Below are 12,537 nucleotides of genomic sequence, written 5' to 3' on the forward strand. Positions count from 1 at the left end.
TCATCAAACTCATAGATACTGCACTAGTCTTTTCTCATACAAATCAAAAACATCGCCCCTGGTTTCAGCGCGTAATAAAAATTATAATTCCTTCTTCGGAAAAAATTAATTCCGTCTGTCTCATAAAATTTATTGTATTCAAGTGCAGAGCAAATATTTCTCCTACTTTCCGCCTCCAATACATAATTATTGATGTTATCAGCTTTGTACAGTAATCTGAAAAGATACTGGACTCAATTCCAAACCATTCGCAATTATGTGAAGTTAGCAAAAATTACACGAATGTCTCACAGTGAAAACAAGGAAAATATGTGATCGTTGCTCTGAGCGAACCGTTGCGTCTTGTGACCCAATATTCGACATCGTAACCTGTCTGCAAAGGTGTCACACATCAACCGATGGTCAGCTATTATATCAAAGGATAAAAATACACACACATAGCTTAACATATATAACAAATTGCGCAATAACTTGTACAAACACTGAGTCGGCCATTACAGGCAACGCATGTCACTGACAATTTCGCGACATTCCGCACACCAAAATATGTTCCCACTAAAATTAACGAGTAAACACTGCAAAAATACCTACATCTAATACCGAACAAAATAAAAATCTCAATAAAATATTGTTACATTGTTCGCTTCCATGTGCAGTGCAATTCAAATCAAAAATTTACTGAGATATATTCAAATGATAGTATTTTGCTTAAATCCAAAATTGTGTCGATACTAGTAAGTACTCTGCAGTTATTTGTAACTGTCAAAAATTTCCGCCAATACAGTACTTCCTTTTATTACGAAAACAATTGTTTTCCATCAAAGATTCAACTAACTCTCGCACAATTAAATACATATTCGTGTGCCATAAAAAAGGAAGATAGTCAGTGGTGATGGGTGCTGGCTTTTGAAGCAGATAACTGCTGCTTTTATTGCTTTACTACTGCCACTGTGGGCCAAACTCTCCGTCACTCTTCTTTCGCAGCACCAGTTTGCTTCTTATCAAGGAAAATGTCTTTTTTATTTTTTATTTTTAAAAAGAACGTTGTTGTTAGTTTTTGCACAAATATTGATGAAGTGAAAATGTTGTTTAACATAGACATGTTATTTAGAGCTACTGCCACTTTTAATTACTGTAATATATCTGGGCGAGTTTTGCCCTTTTGTTTCTATACTCTGCGTGCCGTCTCCTAGACACGTAGGAAAGCAGAGTCACCTGAGTAACTTTGAATTCGTTCCAGTCCACACAAGGCAGCGCAATATTGTTTCGTCTACGAAACCACATCTGGATGCGTTACATGTACTTTTTACTTGTAATTCATCATACTGCGTTCACTCGAATGAACGAAATTTGTTGCTGTCCATTACAAGAAATGTTCATCACTAGATTGCTCACTTTCGAAACCACTTCGCACTTATTTTAGTAATTCTGGTACACCACTCGTCTTTCCACGTGCTGCAGTACTGCAAGAAGACCCCATACATAGTTCTCTACAATAACAAATTTCAGTACAAGTTAAAGATACCATACCAGGAGCGTTTAAGCCACAAGTGAAATATGCGATACTAACAGCATTTAAATCAAAAGTAAAATACGGAATACCAAAATCACTTGGCTCATAACGTGTCCAGAAAGAACAACATAATGTATATTTTTTATTGTATGATTGTCTTTTAATCCGGAGGAAAAAGAATTTTAATATGTTCATCAAGAAACTGTGTCGCAGAGAGCTGTATTTGAATTTCGTGATTAATCTGACCGTCCTCATTGAAGGGGTAAAAGAGACTTTTCATTTGCGTGAAGGTAACTTGAAATCTTCTGTTAGTTATATGACACCCCATGAATGTAATATAATTTAGTTTCTCCTCAAGTCAAGTTCAACACAAAAATAATTGTCTTTGCAGGTTTTCTTCGCAATTTTACTCATTATGAATGATTATATTTTTTTCTGATTAAATATAATATTTCTGTGTGAGAATTGAGATGTTTACCACTTTCACTTCTGTGTCACATTAATGGAACATTATTGTAAACTATTCTAGTTTTATTTCTTGTTTCGTGTGTATTGTTGTTGAGCTATCAAAAACTGTTCAGTGTAATTCAAAAACTGATATATAGCTACTCTCTCCTGTCTTTACACATTTATCAAGAAGTCTTAAAAGGCGGCCTGAGAACATGATGATGCAAACCAGCAAACAGAAAACAGATTCTGGGAAAAGCTAAATACATGTTGGACTGCACCCTAGATACTCAGCTTGGTATAATCGAACCATCCGGACAAAACTACTGAAACAATAACTGATGCACTCTCGTCACAAAACTGGAGGGGTTTAATGACAATTCGCACATCCATAAGGGCTACGCCCGAATCATCCGATAATAATATCTGTTATTAAATTTCAAGTTGGTCTTGTCCTTTGTAAAGACAATGGATGGACTGAAAACTTTCCTTTGCATCACGCGAATCAATCTGCTGCCAAGACGGAAGCCAGCAGAGAGAAATCTTAAATTTTTAAATTACACCTAAAAATATGTTCGCTTTTAAAGATACTAAAACACCAAACGTTTGATTGCTGCATATAATCACAAATCACAGGGACTGAAATGAGCACTAACGCTACTTAAAAACCATGAAGACTATTCGATTAAGGCCCAGACCTGACGAACTTCTTGTGAGAATTTGCAATGAATACATTTGCAGAATCAGCCCTTTCCCTAACTGATAGCTATCGAGCATATCTCGCGTACGGAACTGTAGTGCAGGTCTTCCCTCTTCACTAGCGGATGAAAGGAACGGATGCACACAATTATGGACCATATTTCTAAGGTACGTCTATCGTATGATCCTTAGGCATATTCGAAGATCTAATAAACTTCTTTCGCTCAATCAACATAGGTTCAGGAAAAACAGTCGCATGAAACACAGCCCGCTTTATTCACATAGGATACTTAATACTGGAAGCAAATGAGTGGAGGGAGGGGGGAGGGGGGGAGGTGGTAAAAACTGCAGAAGGAGACCAAGAGACGAATACAGTGAGCAGATTCAAGATTATTCGGAGATGAAGAGCGTGCGCAGTTTAAGTAGCATCAAACCAATCTTCGGACTGAAGACCACAATATAACGATCTTATAAATTTAAAAGGATTGTGTATAGGTTGATTCATTAATCCAGAGTCTCAGAGAATTCGACAGTGCATCACATTGTCGACTGATAAGCAGGATACGATCATACGGCTACCTCTTCACGTGAGTGATTAGCCACAAGACGTTATAAGTAACAGAACTCACTGCGCTACAGTGGACGTTAAATATTCCAGTACGAAAGTAGCATTGTGTATGTCCAAAAGAAGCATAACAATATCGTTCATAAAAGATTCAAAAAATGCGGTAAGTAGCATCCTCTGCCACAATACCGTCCTCTATAGGAGCGACAAACGACTTAGACAGTGTTTCGACTTGTAATGAAATATATCTCTCTCTAAATATGGTTAAATGCAACATAATACCCATAACACAGAGAAAGAATCCAATGGTACCAGAATGGTTTAAACCTGTTGAGGCTCTTTACTCTTTAAGTATTTAGGGATAATGCCAGGGAGTTGTGTGACATGGAACGAATAAGAAAATTCAGTTGTAACGAAGGCGACTGGAAGACTTAGTTCTGTTGACGGGGTATTGGCGAAGTGTAGTGTATCCGCAGAGAAATTTACTTACAATACTTACAAGACGCTAGTGCTACAAATTACAGGAATACTTATATCTCTGAAGTTTGGGATCTTTATCATTTAGACAAGATAACAGAAAACGAACAACATTACCAAACTCAGTATAGTTCACCTGAAAGTGTAACGTGGAATCTGATAGACCTTGCACGGCAAGAAATGCTACTTTGTGCTCGAGAACAACTAACGGGTAAATTTGGAGAATCCGTACTGAAGAAAAACTCTATGACACTTCTGCTGTCTGCGGCGTGTATCTGACATGTGTATCACGAGAATAAAGTAATAGGTATTACGGTGCTTAGGGTAGCATATCGACAACGATTTCTTCTTGCTACATACTAAAGTGAAATACGAAATAAAATCATTAATATTAGTATCAAATATGTTCTGCCACGCACTGTATAACGATTTGCACAGTATACTTGTAGTATAAGGGGTGTTACAAAATATGTGGGGAACAACTGAGGAATGGATAACAAGGTAAGAAGTAGCAAAAGTTCACCTATACACATACTCATTTTTTGTTTTATTAGCAACAGAAACATTCTTGCCGTTACATGTTCGCTTTGTTCTTGTCTTTTTATTTTCAAATTTACAGCTTCGTGTTGCAGGTATGTTTTCTTCTCAAATGCTGTTTGTTTTGGGAAGTGTTGAGTCTAAGCCTTGTTTTGTTTCTCTTAATTGCCATGGTACTAGTAAGTAGACAGATCCTTTTATTATCAAACACACAGTCATTAGTGAAGCTTACTCTACAGTTATTATTGGACTAGTGTTAGTGTGTGCTGAACATTCTCCCTCACCAGGAATCGAATCAACTATTTCCGAGAAGAGCGCCATCGAAGAAGCTTGATTTAGCGACCTCAGCTGGAGAGCGATGTGTTGTATCTGATTTCCAGCCACGGGCGTAACGCCTGCTCGGCCGTATTCCTGCTGGACTAGTGTGCACTGTACATTTCTGGATAAACTTTTTTTAATCCGACATGGCAACACGCACACAACCCATGGCTTTGCAGATTCAGTGGGTCTGAAGCCAAACGTTTGTATGCTGTAAGCTTCCCTCTAGACATTTACCGAAGAATTATATCTTTCAAGTAATACATGAACGACTTGTGGAGACGGAATCTTTTGCGAAAAGATCATATCATCGTGTATGACCAGACAGTGTTAGAACACCTGAGTTAGGAAATCGAGTACGTCACTGCATTGAGGAGAATAATGACATCGTGTTACGGAAATAGTGGAAACTGAAAATGTGAGTCACGTGACAATGAGAAAAGTCCTTTATCCCTACCATCTCAAGAGAGAGCAGGATCTTATTGAAACAGATTTTTAATCGAGGAAAGGCTTTTGCGTTTGTTTATTGGGAATTGATGCTCTGTCCAACATACTAATCACTGACAAAGCACAGTTTACCAGGAATGGAGTGCAGAATTTTCACAACCCTCATGTATGGGCGGATGAGAACTCTTTTTCAGTTTTGGAAAGAACACATCAACAATAGTTTAGATTTATGTATGGGTTGGCATAATTGAAGGCCGATTAAGTGAACCTTTCATTTTCCACGGAACACTGACTAGATCATACAGTGAACATTTAATGCAACACGTAAATGATTTGTTGGAAGATGTTCCACTACACTTACGTTAGAACATGTGGTTAATGCACGATGGGGCACCAATCACTTTGCTGTGCTTGCAGTGTCTCTCATATAAATGGTTAAGTCGTGGAGCAGCAAATTCTTGATCTCGTCAATCCCCTGATCTCCTACTGGAATTTTATTTTATGGGCTTTTAAAGCACAAGAATTCTATCAGATCCAGCAGACGCCTGGAGTACGGGAGCGAGTAAGACCATCCACCATGCGGCGTTTAGAAGCTTATGTAAGAGCTGATGACAGACGTTTTGAACACTTCATCTATCGATCAAAAGACAACGTTTGAAAAGAAAAGAATACAAGTAGAACAAAGCTGGAAATTTGGAGACAGAACGAAGCAAGTGCCTAACAACAAAACAGTGTCTGTGCATCCATTCCCCAAGGATTTCCCACAAATTAGTTAACACCCTGTGTTAATAATATCCTACAGTGACTAAGACGCTGAACTCAGAAAAAGTTCAATTCCCTAATCACCCCCCGTAATTTAGAAGCATTGATTTCCCGGTATCATATTGCAGTCCGAGCTACTACTCCGGTAGTGGTAAACATAACATAGAAATTGGGAAACATGAAGTGTAAGAATTTATTCTGCTGCGTTGGAGGTGAAATAAAGTGTGGTGGACGAAAAAAGGGAACATAAAAGGAAAACTATTATAGCAACAGAGGACATTCCTGGCCAAGAATCAGGGACTGGAGGAAAAACGGAAAAGAATAGAATCGAGGCTTTTGAAATGTGGCGCTATAGAATGATGCTAAAAATCTGCTGAACGGACACGATAAGAAATGAGGAGGTTCTCCGCAGAGATGGCGAGGAAAGATGATATAGGGGAAACACAGACACGAAGAAGGGACAGGATGAGAGGACATGAGTTAGGACATCAGGGAATAACTTTCATGGTGCCAGAGGGAGCCGTGGAGGGTAAACACTGACGGGGAAGGCAGAGACTGGAATATATCCAACAAATGATCTAGAAGTATGGAAGTAAGTGCTGCTCTGAAGACAAAAAACCCAGTTGCTAACGATTTAGGCATCGAGACTTTGAACTTAAAACTCCAGGTGTCAGAGACCCGTAGATATACAACCTCACAGCTATGAAAATACAATCAAATTCTTATTTGCGCATGAGTTTCATAGATAACACAGGGTGTTTATTTTTAAAATGATTTTCGGTATATGCGTAGTATTACATCGAGGTTAGTGAATGAATTTAGAATGGTATCTGTTACATATATGTTTATTTTCCAATTGAAGACACAGTAAAAATCGTCATAAGACGAAACTAAAGAGTAGTAATTGAGAACACTAACAGTTCCTACAGCCAGGGGGCGGATATCAAGCAGGTAGACTCAGAAATGAGTCAATAAGCGCTCCTTTGAAATGTAGAAATTGCAGATCATTCAAGATGAATAAGACATCGAAATACACGTGTTAACAAAAAGAAACATACTGCAAATGCGGAGGAGGAAAAGATTTACTCCCGCACGCAAACATTTACTTCTCTGATCCCGTACAATTCACTTGAAAAATGGCAAGTGAAACACACAGAAAATACTAACAGATCCACTCTGAGCACTGAGTGAAAAAAAAAGAAAGAAAACATATATCAATACCTCTTACGAGGCGGTCTGATGACGCGAAGGCCGGAGACGAGCGGTTGCGTGAATGCGAATAAACAGTTTAGTTTACTGAGCTTGTTTGAGTTGGGAACTACAATCTGAATCTTTGTATCCTCTGATGATATATTTAGCCTTAGAACGCAAAACAATAGGCCACGCCCTAATGAATATATAACTGATATCACCACGGTTTCGACTACTATTGTTATTAGTAGCATCAGGTATCCACAGAAATGCATACAAATAATGGACTAGTAATGATGAAAAACTATTACTAAAATAGAAAGAGATTTTCACTCTGCAGCGGAGTGTGCACTGATATGAAACTTCCTGGCAGATTAAAACTGCGTGCCCGACCGAGACTCGAACTCGGGACCTTTGCCTTTCGCGGGCAAGTGCTCTACCAACTGAGCTACCGAAGCACGACTCACGCCCGGTACTCACAGATTTACTTCTGCCAGTACCTCGTCTCCTACCTTCCAAACTTTACAGAAGCTGTCCTGCGAAACTTGCAGAACTAGCACTCCTGAAAGAAAGGATATTGTGGAGACATGGCTTAGCCACAGGCTGGGGGATGTTTCCAGAATGAGATTTTCACTCTGCAGCGGAGTGTGCGCTGATATGAAACTTCCTGTCAGATTTTATTACTAAAATAGCTATATATGTGGACTGTCACTGCTACTAAAGTCAAAGGCTTTTACTGTTCTGTCGCGAAAGTTTCGTCTCCGTTATTTATGAGGCATCTTCAGTAGCTTATAGAATATGTCTTCTTTTTTTAGTATATCTATCACATACGAGTCTATATAGACGAAGGAGTTTTCTTTTTCACTGGAGTTTTTGAATTTACATTACCTACGAGTGTTATTCGGAAAGTAAGGTCCAATCCGTTGCGAAATGGAAACCACTGTAAACATAAAAAATGTTTTATTTGAAAAATTTAGCTAGACTTTCTAGCTACTTCCCCGACATAGACATTTATCGTAGCGCTGAACCAACTTTCCAATTCCCTCGACATAGAACTTTCCGCCACGTCTCTATGCTGGTCTGCAACTCATTGTCTGTACCAAAATGTCGTCATAGCCAGCGGTTCATGTGAGCAGAGATGAACATCACGTGGAGACACGGTCAGGGCTGTATGGTGGGCGATCAGAGACTCCCTGTCGAAAACGGTGCAGGAGCGTCTTCGTTGCCCTTGCAGTGTGGTGCCGAGAAACGTCATGAACAAGGAAGTGCATGACAGTTACGGTAAGTGGGTTGCTTGAAATCAAGCGTAACTTCTCACAGGTACCAACACTTGGCGTGCGACCTATTTTCAATGCAACTTACGTCCTCACCGTGCGCTCAGAATGGAAAGGGCGATGTGACACGATCGACGGGCATACAAGAGACACTGCCCAACATAACTTTGCACACCTTCGTCGGATTTTAACCGTGGTTTCTATTTAGTACCTGATCGGAGAATACTTTCCCAACAACCCTCGTATATAATTTGGGATTAAAAACAACTTTTGGCTGACATGTGATAGAATTGTTAACACTTGTTGGTACCAGTTGAATAAGTCCTGGGTTGGATATTTGCGAAAAAGAAGAACGAGCGCCTCGTTTCTCGCTAGTATAGTTGTAAATGCATTTTATCTGCCCGCAGAACTGGCAAATATCATGATGCGCCTTTCTGTGGTCATTTTGTTTCTTGTTTTGTGGCTGTATTATCTTTTTGTTGTGTGACTGCAGGTGCGTCTGTGTGTGGTGCAGAGAGATAATTAAACAGAATTTGTATGTGTGCAGCTTGTGGAATTTGGTAGTATTGGTACCTTTCACAGTGTGTGTGTGTGTGTGTGTGTGTGTGTGTGTGTGTGTGTGTGTGTGTGCGTGCGTACGTTGGTACTGTAGCACCATAGTTCTAATACTCCAATGATTTATTTTGGTTTTTGTTTCATTTAATATTACATCGTTAAGCTTCTGTAAATGTTTTTGATTGAATAGATAACACAGAATTTTATACTCCTTTCTTTGTAAGAACTTCGATATCATGATATGATTCTATGCTGAGTAGTATATCTGTCATTTAAATTCTTTGTCCTATTTGGAGGGAACAAATTTTACTGTATATAATTATAATTTCTGTGTGAATACTTTTTTGTAGAAATGTCAATATGTGCAAATATTCTGTTTTATTGAATGAATTTGTTTGCTGTTATGTAAACTGCTGATCCTCACTTAGAGTTCTTAGTTAGTTTGTATGTAAAAGGTGTTGTGGTTCCCCTCGGGGACGGAACTGTATAGAGCGCGCAAATTGTGGTTGGCCTAAGTAGAAAAGGTGGAACTGAGAGTCAGTCGGGGGCGAGCCACCAGTCGGGGACGAGCCACCAAATTGTGCACTCCCATGTAAATGTTGCATACTGTGCTGGTTCCGAGAGAAGTTTTTTCTGCTACTTTCCAATGCCTCGGATGGATGGATAAATATCTGGGACTATTCTGGAATTTGTATCTATCATCGGCACCAAGAAATGACAGAGTCCAGCAATTCTACCTGCAATTCCACCTACCGACATGCAATCGCCACCACATTGCGCAATCACTGTAAAGGAGTACTATAATAATGAACAGTGAAGTATCAGCTAAATGGATGTGTTAGTGTGCTCAAAATAAGGTAATTTATAACTGCATTTATGTACCTACCTTGATTTTTCTCCTTATCATAACACCTCTCAGGTTCCTCTCCGTTTGAACTAAAGTGATTTCCGAGTGTCCTTACTGAAAGAACTTTAAAGCCCTGTGTTTTGCTAATTGATGCTTCTTGAACATAGTAAAAAGAAAGTTAAAGTGGCAAGAAAGTGAACTAAAGTAATTGATGCTTGCAGAAAATAATTTTTCTATTAAAACTGCTTATTAATGTGTTGTTGCCAACTTCAAATTAAAAGTTCTGAAGACTGAGGCATATACAGTTTTTCTTAGTAAATGGTCACATTACTGCCTGTTGTAAATCGCAGAAGGTGAGTCAGTATCTTACATATATGTTAATTTTGTGTCTCAATGTAGTAAAAGTGGAAAACTGCACTGTGGAACGTTATATACTCAAGTTTGCTAAGTGTTTGTCTCTCCTGTGTATTAGAAGTGCTTATTAATAATATAACAGGATCCAAAGTTTGTCTATTGGGTTAATGCTCGGTAACAAGTAACGGAAAGACCACTAATTAGGAAAACCTTAATTTCTTTAGTCAAATGATAGTGAGGAGCAACCTGTAAGTGGATTCAAATTAACTTTCATTTTAAATAGTAACGTATTTAACTGAGAGAGACTTCACCTATATCCAATTAATGATTCTGCAGTTAATAGTAATAATAACGTTATAAAGACCATTCAGTTTGTGTAAGCCCTGAAAGTAATAGTGTGTTTCGGTATCTGTTATAATTTTGCAAATAGTTTGTGCTGCTTTAACTGTGAGTTTCAAACTTACCGCACACATATGTATGTGTCAAGAGTTCACTGCACTCGCTTGTGACAAAGTATAGGTTGTGTTTATCCATTCAAGTTACTAATAACTATTTTCTTGAACGAGAATGTTAATCATTCTCTTGCCTAGCTGGCTGGCGACCGTTTTCTTTACCTGTTAAACAGTGCAGATAGGCAAAATTTTGTTTGTTACTGTTCAAATATTTCCGTAATTCTGACTTTCACTTCCGATAAGCCACCTCCGTTAGGTACAACACGGTCAGCACAACAAAATTCCTCTCAGAGGGTAACACTGCTCTGTTGCGTTGTACCATAATTGCTTTAATAAGATTGTTTTATTTCACAACCTGCTTTAAGGTTATGGTACAGCGGTAGCAGACAGTAGTGTTATAGTACGATTGTTCTCTGTTTCACTTTGGTGCTGTTTCAATGGCTAACACGATCAAGCAGTTATCACATGTTAATTAGCTCATTTGCTACTTTCTTATTCATTGAAAATGCACTATTGTATGTGGAAATATTACTGCAGTGGGCTTTTTATTATTTGTTCATGATCATGACCAACATACACAGTTCGATTTTTTAAGGTATATGGCGATGCTTGATCAGATTCTCTGCATCGATTGAATGCGTGTTCTCGCATTTAGAACGACAAAGTCGCGGAGGTTGTTCAGGGATATTTTCAAAGCATCTGGGTAAAAGATACTGTTGTGTCATCGCCAGACACCACACTTGCTAGGTGGTAGCCTTTCAATCGGCCGCGGTCCGGTAGTATACGTCGGACCCGCGTGTCGCCACTATCAGTGATTGCAGACCGAGCGCCGCCACACGGCAGGTCTAGGGAGACGTCCTAGCACTCGCCCCAGTTGTACAACCGACTTTGCTAGCGATGGTTCACTGACTAAATACTCTCACATTTGCCGAGACGATAGTTAGCATAGCCTTCAGCTACGTCATTGGCTACGACCTAGCAAGGCGTCATTATCAGTTACTATTGATATTATGAAATATGTACCTCCAAAACCGACGTTCATCATTAATGGATTAAAGTTAAGTATTCCACCAGCTACGTCCATTGTTCTCAATTCTAATTCCCTTGTCTTGCTCCACACCTCACGCCAGCCTGCGTGAGCTAAACGCGTGCATTTCGGCCTCCTTTAGTAACATGGTGTTGGCTCTCCTGCCAACCACAACAGAGACCAGGACTCAAGAGTAGTTCGTTACAGAGTAATAATGTAATTAGGGTATGTTGGATTTGTTACCTCAGTTACCCTTGTTTCTGTGAAAATGCCTTCACAGCAGTGAAAAAACTGTAATATGCTATCAACTTAAGACGGAAGAATCCAATTTTTCGTAGGCGCCTACCTACGGATATGAAAGTGCGGTGTTCCGGTTGCCCTCGCTGTGGGAAAAGGTCAGCATATCGTCTTCGTGGCGCTCTTCCACTGCGTTTAGTGAACCTGTAGACGAGATGCGCGTCGACCACCTCTTCACCAATAAATCTACGCAATGCTATGTATCACTGCTATCGTAAAACAAACACTGCTGGAAAAACTAACCTTAAATATAACCGAAGAGTACTGCATGCGAGCCTGATGGCGATTAATTAAATTGACCATTATTGTTGTCAGCAGCAACTATCGTGAGTGAATAAAACAAGTTTGTTTACAAATAAGAAACTCGGCACATATCGTTGACTTCTGCAATGTTGTGATGATATTTGCAATGCTATACTGGTATTAATACAGATGAGGGTAAGGAATGAGATGAAGTGAAATTACTTTGTAACCAGCCACCAAGACCACCAAGTCGCTATACCAAAATACGAAGAAAATATCCCTGAACAAACATCGAAATTTTGAAGGTGAAATCCAAGGTCTTTGACCGTATTGTGAAATTTCTACTACAAGTCACTTCCAGGAACAGCGATCTGTAATTTCGACTCTCAAACTGGTATCTGACGAACTCTTCCTAAACGCTGTTTTCCCCATTTCTGAATCGGTTTACGTCCACTGTGATTACAAGCGTTTGGGACGCTAATCTCGTCAGTCTGACCAACGTTACAGAGCTAACAATTGAAAAACTGGCCAG

At 39.3% G+C, this 12,537-nt stretch overlaps 1 non-coding gene across 1 annotated transcript; it reads right to left on the minus strand.

Annotated features, from left to right (window-relative positions):
- Positions 1-7,337: 7,337 nt before the first annotated feature.
- Positions 7,338-7,414, minus strand: Trnas-cga (transfer RNA serine (anticodon CGA)). Its single transcript has one exon. It is a non-coding gene; the product is annotated as a tRNA-Ser (tRNA).
- Between the last annotated feature and the right edge of the window lie 5,123 nt (positions 7,415-12,537).

This window comes from Schistocerca gregaria, chromosome 2, assembly GCF_023897955.1.
Source record: "Schistocerca gregaria isolate iqSchGreg1 chromosome 2, iqSchGreg1.2, whole genome shotgun sequence".
Lineage (NCBI taxonomy): Eukaryota > Metazoa > Arthropoda > Insecta > Orthoptera > Acrididae > Schistocerca > Schistocerca gregaria.